This window comes from Coenobita brevimanus, chromosome 48 (genome assembly GCF_032717465.1).
Source record: "Coenobita brevimanus isolate Jiangsu-jjx chromosome 48, ASM3271746v2, whole genome shotgun sequence".
NCBI classification, from domain to species: domain Eukaryota; kingdom Metazoa; phylum Arthropoda; class Malacostraca; order Decapoda; family Coenobitidae; genus Coenobita; species Coenobita brevimanus.
Window position 1 is genome coordinate 8,786,495 of NC_137001.1, and position 8,287 is coordinate 8,794,781.

Consider the following 8,287-nt stretch of genomic DNA (forward strand, 5'->3'; position numbering starts at 1 on the left):
ACTCCAACAAGCACCACCTCACCAACAACAAGCAGCCCGGACAGGACCTTCTGGCCAGAATCTCTCTACACCTTCATCATCCACAGAAGAAATCCCATCGTCAGTGTTACAAGACCTGGAAAAGGACACGAACATGGATACATTGCACACGGACAAGGAACCGACTGCCAGCACTTCCACTTCGTCTTCCCAACCTCGTATCGAAATCGATACAGAACCCTCAGAAGAATTCTCAGCCATTTCCAAGCAACTGGTGGTTGTCAGGAACCACGGGATGCGTTCAATGCATTCGGAGGACTGGTTCTTTTTGTTCTGTTTCCAGTTCTTCTCCACCAAGAGCGTTCATGTAGATATTGATGTTGGTGTAATTGATGTTTGGTTCCTCGAATAGACAGCACGTTGCATCTGCGAGTCTTGACAGTAGGAAGTGGTCGTTCTCACTTGTTTTAGCTATGATTGCAGGGCGAATTGCTTTGGTGGGTTGGTTGATCATCATTGTTTTGCCTGTGTCTGGTGGTCCTTGGATGACGAAGGCGTTCTTTTTGTTGTCTTGTTTGTTGAAGATGAACATGATTGGCAAAGAATGTTTTCTAGCGGATGTTGTTCATTGTTAGTATTTTGAGTAGGTGTTGGATGTCTTCATTTTCTTCTTTTGTTAATGGTTCTTGTTTTCCCGGATATAGTTCATGCAGTCGTTCGTAGTAAGTCATTTTGCGTTATTTTTTCAGTACATCCTTGAGCCATATGTCGAAGCAGTTCTTTAGTTTTGTCGGGTAGCTGTTTCCCTAAGTTTGGTAGAGGAGTTTCAGTGTTTCTGTTGGTAAGTTTTTCAGGTCAATGCTTGTGTGTGGCTATGACACTGACTATCGGTGAGTGGAATCGGAAACAGTAGCATCCTCTCCACTTACACCTCTACCAACAAGGCAAAACAAGAACACTGAACGATGGCGCACTCAACCACAGAGACTTTGCACGCACCGAGCATATCGTCAAGAATATCCTACATTCCTATCCTGATTGGCGACCCACATGTGAGGCTCCCCGTCCAGGCTATTGGGATGAACTCTCCCAACCAGCTGCAGGAGAAATTCCGATTCATACAGATTGAGCACAATGTAATCATACCCCCCAGTTAGTGGTGGTGGGGTCATTGTCAAGTGGGTAGGGCCTTATATTTCAAATGGGCATAAAAACGTCAATTTTCATCCCATTTGTTCCAAATTTTATATGTGACATCTGTGACAAGATGTCTTGTTGTTTCTATACGTCAGTACTAAAATGACTGCCAAGGACGGGTTTGCTGTGCCCTGGCACCGCTTCTTGTTTACAGATTTATGCTGGAAAAGGCCGGCTTCCTAGTGTTATACCTACATAACCGGAAAGACGTCTCTCAATTCATTCCCTATCCCACGAGGGGATAGGGGCTAGAGGAAAAGCACAACTCAACAGCGAAGTGGAAGGGGAAAAGGGGACAGGGAAATCAAGAATGAGATGGAAGGATGAAGGTGGAGACATATACAGCGTGAGAGAGGGGTTTGTGAACTGGAGGAAGGGCAGCAAAATGGCAGGAGGCAGGGCAAATAGGAGACGATTTGTTTGTGGTCCCCTTACGGGATTAAGAAGTCTACCAAGAGAGAGAGAAAGAGAGAGACCTTACCTCATCTGGTGGAATCAAGGAGCCGTGACCGACAGGTAACGTACTGTTCGTAACTTGAAGATTCGTGGAGAATCAGATCAGGCAGCATAAAAGACACACACACACACACACACACACACACAGAAAGAGAGAGAGAGAGAGAGAGAGAGAGAGAGAGAGAGAGAGAGAGAGATCTGTATTTGCTGTGTGTTCAATTTCCATAAACGTTTTAATAAACAATATAGCTTTGCTTTCTGCATGATGGAATAATGAAAACAAGAACATTACACTGCCTTCACATTTAGATGAGCCTGGGGTCACAACAACAAGAAAAATAACAACAACAAATAAGAATAACATAACATACTAGTACTACTACTACGACTACCACCTCTACCACAACTACTGCTACCACCAACACCACCACCACCACCCCGCTGATGGGGGGAGGGGTCACCTTGACACAGAGGCTGGGCTTGAAATGTGGCTGGCAGAGCCACCTGCTCTGAAGGCGTGCCTACCTTTGTAGGGTTCAGCATTTGTTGGCCTCGTTGACAGAGCATCCCCTACATTACTGGTGGAGGAGGCCTGCTGATAACAATAATCACTGCCCATTTGCCATCTAAGGTGGGACTGTTGTCTCCCCACGTGTTTACGGTGTGTGGCGTCCCATAACGCTGGGAGACGGGAGTCCTGGGGGTTGAGTGATGCTGCACAATGCGCCCTGCAGCTAGCAATAGCGCCTTTGGACCCTTATTCTGGCGAGACGGGCAGCCTCATTGGGCCCGACCAGGTTAGTTGGCCGGTCATGCGTTGGCTAGGGTCAAGTGGGCACTGGGGGACCAGGTGGCTCCCATTGTCCTGGAGTCACCCTTGCCCAGGTCCCCCGGTGGTTACCCGCATATACTCTCTCACTATCTCTGGGGTCATCAGTGGTGTTATCCCTGGCATATGACCTCCTCTAACTGGGCTCCATGGTGGGTGGAGGAGTGGAGGAATGAGGTTTCTTTGTGTTTTTATGGCTTCAGTAAATCAGCTATCTACTGGTACTGACCCTGATGCGCCCCTGGTTGATTCTCCTATCACTCCCTTCTCTCTTGTGGCGACCTTGGAGCCTTTCCAGGGTCGTGGTCGGTGGAGGCTCCCTCCTGATGAGTTTCATCACCATTTCCCCAAAGTTGAAACTTTATTGGAGTCTTCTGTCCCTGTGACATTCAATAAATATTTGATAGTTCGTGGCCCTCAAGGATGGATCTGAGAAAGTATGACATTTTTCAGGTACACCATGAATTAGTTGCTCATGTGGCTCTCCACCTAAGGTTGTCCTTCAGGCTGATGGTAGCTTAATGGTTTAAGTTTTGAATTCTGAAGAAAGTGCTAGGCCAGTTACTTGTGCCCTCCATGCACCTATGAGCCAGACATGAGGTAATGTATATGCCAAAGAGTTAATGGTGTATGATGAGACACTTGTTGTTAAGGAGCTGGCTGACCAGCATGTAGTTAAGGTCAACCATATAAAAAATGAATTGATGACGTATTGGTCGCTACCCATTGCCCGATAGTCACGTTCAATTTACTGTCTCTTCCTGATGTCCTTCATGCAGCCTGGTACAGGTACCGTGTCAAACCATACATTCCTAGACCTCAACGTTGCTTTCACTACCGACAATTTGGTCATATTGGCCATTCCTGCAAATGCCTGGCCCAGGACCCCCCAGCAGTATGCATGTCTTGTGGAGCTGCTGCTCATGATGGGATGAACTGTCAAATTCCTGTGACCTCTGTAAACTGTGGTGGTGGACATGCTGCATCCACCTTCAGTTGCGACTGGTACAAGTTTGAATGTGAAATTTTGTTGCTCTGTGCACAAGAGAAATTAAATTTTACTGAAGCAAAAAAATGTGTCTCTTCCATGTTTGTCTGCCCTAGTGTTTCATTTGCAACTGTTCTTTCCCGGTCTTCTCAGTCAAATATTAAACGTAGTGCTCTGCCAGGCATGCATGCCAGGTCAACTACTTCTGCCTCCACTGAGACTACCCTACTTAGACGAACTCTTTCCACTCCTGCTTCCCCTTTTGACCTTGCACAAACTCAGACTGTGACTCCTACTGCTGTACCAGTATTATCTGTTCCTCGTGAATCAGAGGTTAGTGAGGAAACACATGCATCTCCATCTGTGGTGATGGACAGTAATTATGAATCTGATTGCTCCACTAAAGTTCATTCATCAAAATGTGTCAGGACATCATCAGAGTCCCTTGTCAATGATGCTGCTCATGAACCTTTCTGCTTCGGAGTCTGGTGTGCAAGTGGTTTGTCCTGCTCCTCCTCCACCTCCCCATGTTGAGGAAAAGGTGACTGATGCTGCACCTGAGGGTCCACCCACATCTGGTGCCTCTTCATGTGGCACTGGTTTGGTCTCTCCTGTACCAACAATGATCCCCCTGGCCCAGCCGCCATCATCGGGAAAGGTTTTGGCCATGGATCTGGTAAAGCCACTCAACTCCCTGGAAATATAACTTTTTGTCCTGGTGGGTCTCGTTACCTACTTCCCAAGAAGCGGAATTGTCGAGGTATCATGGCCAACTTGGAGGAGATGCAGCTCTTAGTGAGCACCTTTAACCCTTTTTGTGTCTGTCTGCAGGAGACTATGGTTGGTGGTAGGCTTTTTCCCACACCCAGTGGGCATGCTGTCTCCCATATGTCTCCTTCCCCGGCTAGTGGTCATCGTGGTGGTTAACTCGCACTGACTACCTTGCACTGTGTTTAGTTTACTGTCTCCCCTTCAAGTGGCTGTGGTTCAATGCACCAGGAGAAAGTGTATACTATTTGTTGTGTTTATTTCCTCCTTCTGTTCCTTTAGATTATGCCGTTTTAGAGAGTCTTCTTGACCAATTGCCGTCTATGTTCTCCTTCGGAATTTTTATGGACGTCATCCCCTGTGGAGTGATGCGATCTGTAACCCTCGTGGGAAGATTATTGCTTCTTTGAGAATCATGATTTAGTGTTCTCAATAATGGCGACCCTACCCACGTGCATATACAGACTGGTACCTTCATTGTCACAGATCTCACACTTGCATCTCCTGACTGTGCTCTTGATTTTTCTTGGGAAGTTTTGGGTGATCCGCATGGTAATGATCACTATCCTGTTGTGGTCTGGTCTTCCCGTGCTGTACTTGTGACCCGTGTTCACCAATGGTGTATTGACAGGGCTGATTGGTCCTTATTTACAGAGGTCAGTGAAGTTTCTGGTACTGTTTATGATTTTCCAACTGTTAATGATGCAAATGAATATTTTACTTCCACTCTATTCTTGGCTGGAGTTCACTTTGGGCCTAGGACGTCTGGGATCTTCTCAAGGAGAACTGTTCCTTGGTGGAATAAAGACTGTGGTGTGGCAAAGAGAGACTACAAAGGTGCTGCCCGTTACTTTTAATACTAATGTTCTCTTCTTGAAAATTCAGTTTCAGAAAACACGTGCTCCTTATTGATGGGTCCTGAAAGAAAGATCACCGTGGCTTCAATGGTTACTTCTTCTACCCCTCTGCCTTTGGTGTGCAAGAAGGCGAGGAATATCTTGAGCAGATTTTCTCTGTCCGCCTCTCCTGTTCCACGGATTCGAGGGGCGGTTGTATCTGACCCTTTGACAGTTGCTTCTGCCATGGCAGCATATTTTTCTTCAGTTTCTGCCAAGGACCTGTCTAGGCCTTCTGTAGCTAATCATTAGCGTCAGGAGAGAACGTATCTTGTTTTTCATTCTCATGGTAATGAGCCTTATGATACTGATTTCACTGTAATGGAGCTTCATGCTGCCCTTCTGGAATGTAGAGATATTGCTCCAAGGTCTGATGAGCTTTATTAATTATGCCATGCATCGTCATCTCCCTCCTGATTTTCTTGACCTTTTTATTAGACCTCTTTAATAGGGTGTGGAATGAAGGTTGTCTTCCTACTGGCTGGAAGATGGCTACTGATCTTCCCATTCCAAAGCCTTCTAGTGTTTCTAGTTATCATCCGATCAGTTTGACTTCTTGTGTGTGTAAGCTGTTTGAGAAAATGATTGTCAGGTTTTTGTGGTTTCTGGAGAGGGGTGGCTTTCTGTCCACGTCACACAGTCGCTTCCAGAAACTAAGATGTGCTACCTACAACCTTATATTGACCTGAAACTTCGATCTGTGATGCTTTTGCTGCCTCTCAACATCTTGTTGCTGTATTTTTTGACCTAGAAAAGGCTTATGACACAGCTTGGTGGTAGGGCTTCTTACAACAACTTCATGCCTTTGGTACGCTTGGTCACTTACCATTACTAATCAGAAACTTCCTCACAGATCGTGCGTTCAGGGTCTGTGTGGGTTCGTCTTTCTACATGCCTCATGTGCCGGAGGCGGGTGTCCTTCAGGGAAGCGTCCTTGGTGTGCCTTTGTTTGCAGTAGCAATTATTGGCATTATAAATTCTTTGCCAGTTGGAATGTCCTCTTCCATCTATGTGGATGATTTGGCTATTTGGCATGCAGGTTCTTGGATGCCTGCTATAGAGAGAAGCTTACAGGATGCATTGGGTATGGTCCTTGTCTGGGGGGATTCCCATGGTTTTTATTTTTCTACCTCCAAGACCGTTTTCATGCATTTCTGCTGGATTAGTGGTGTTCACCCAGATCCTGACTTAATCTTAGCTGGCAGGAGACTGCAATGTGTGGAGGAGACAAGATTTCTTGGTCTAGTGTTTGATTGTGTTTGACTTGGGTTCCTCATTTGAAAACTTTAATGGTATCCTGTATGCTGGCTCTTAACCCCTACACCGCGGGCATGTTTACCGATGTTTTGCGTGTGCCGCGGGGTTATTCGGGCTCCGACAGACTCTCAAAAAATATTTGCTAAAAATCAGTTATTAGTCCTAGAATATTAAAATTATATATGCTTATGGCACATACCTTCAGCTTTCTCCTGGAATGTTTGTTGAGCCTTCGTCAGTTACCGTAGGACTTGTGGAGACCTCTGAAGTTGGGTAACGAAGTCTCCACTTTAGAGTTCCCGACAACCCGTAATATGATTACCACAGTCAGATATAAACACTATAAATACTACTCTATGATTTTCAAGTAGTTTGGGATCCATACTCCAAAAAAAAAAACACTGTGAAAGCAATGAAAATTATGAGCGTGTCTGACCGCCGCACTTCCGCTAGTTCGCTCTTGGTACTCTGTCATTTATTATTCATAAAACCCCTCACACTTTATATTTCTATAACTACATAACACTTATATATATCTACAGTCTTTATCCATAAGTTTCCTTCAGTAGTATTAGTTTATTACCACTGTAGGGATTCAATTTCTTTCAGTAAAATACGTAGCATTCACTTTCTCGTCCTGTATACTGGCATTGAGAGTGAATGTCACTTTCATCTTCACTCTCATAACTCATAGTATTCAGACATGCTATAGTGAAACTTTCACTTTCATTACTCCTAGGGTATATACTCGTATTCTTATAATACTACTCATTTACATTTCTATTTACGTTCTCTATTTTATTTACGTTATTTACATTTCTATTTTATTTACACTGTGTTATGCACTGTCACTTGAAGTAACTTATAAAACTATTTTCCATTGTTCACTTATATTTACATTCATTACTTTCACTTGCTGTTTACACATTATTTACACATTATTTACAATTCCACTTGCACTGTTTTACTCAATAGAAAGATCGTAGTCACTCTTTTATCAATTGTCAGCCCTTTACCTCTTTCCACACGAGGTTTAGTAGGGGGTAAAGGTCACAGGGCCCTTGCATGGGGGTTAAAAAAGGCCCTGAAGTCAGCAAGAGGATGAGCCGTACCTCCTCTTCGGAATCTGAGAGAGAACTGCTAGGAGGGCCGGCCGGGGTTGAGGCCTACTTGAGGGTTATTCAGCACTACCAACGTAGCTCTTGAAACAGCTAAGTCTAGCACTGATATGATTGGCAGGAAATCTAGACAATACATTATAAATTTGGTAGTTCCAGGTGAATGTAAATATCACTTAGGCTTCTCCCTTCCCTCCTTACATGTATATTTATTACGAAAATAGACTAGAGGCCTACTTAGGAGATATATAATCAGAGCTACCAATGTTAAATCTTGAAACAGCTTTGTGTAGCACTGATATGATTGGCAGGAAATCTAGACAATACATTATAAATTAGGTAGTTCCAGGTGAATGTAAATATCACTTAGGCTTCTCCCTTCCCTCCTTACATGTATATTTATTACGAAAATAGATTATACGGCATATTTCAAGGGGAAAAAAACAGCGAAAATTAGCGAACGAGTGCACGTGAGGTGTTGTCAGGTGATAATTAGCCAATTCCAGGTGTATGGCACTCTCAATTACCTTATTTCTTTCTTGTATATATTATTTGGTATAAGAATACGACATAGGGCTTATTTCAATGGATGAAATCAGTGAAAAATTCCAGGGAAGATTTACTTAGCGTAGCATGGCCGGGCAGGCGAGAGGATAGGGTAATGGAGGGGGGTTAGGGAGGGGAGTCAAGAATGGGGAGAAATGGCTAAATTGTCAACAATGGATGGGAGTACAGATGAGATTAGGAGTGCTGACTAGTGTTGGACATCGGCAGTACTGATAGATGATACAAGCCCCCA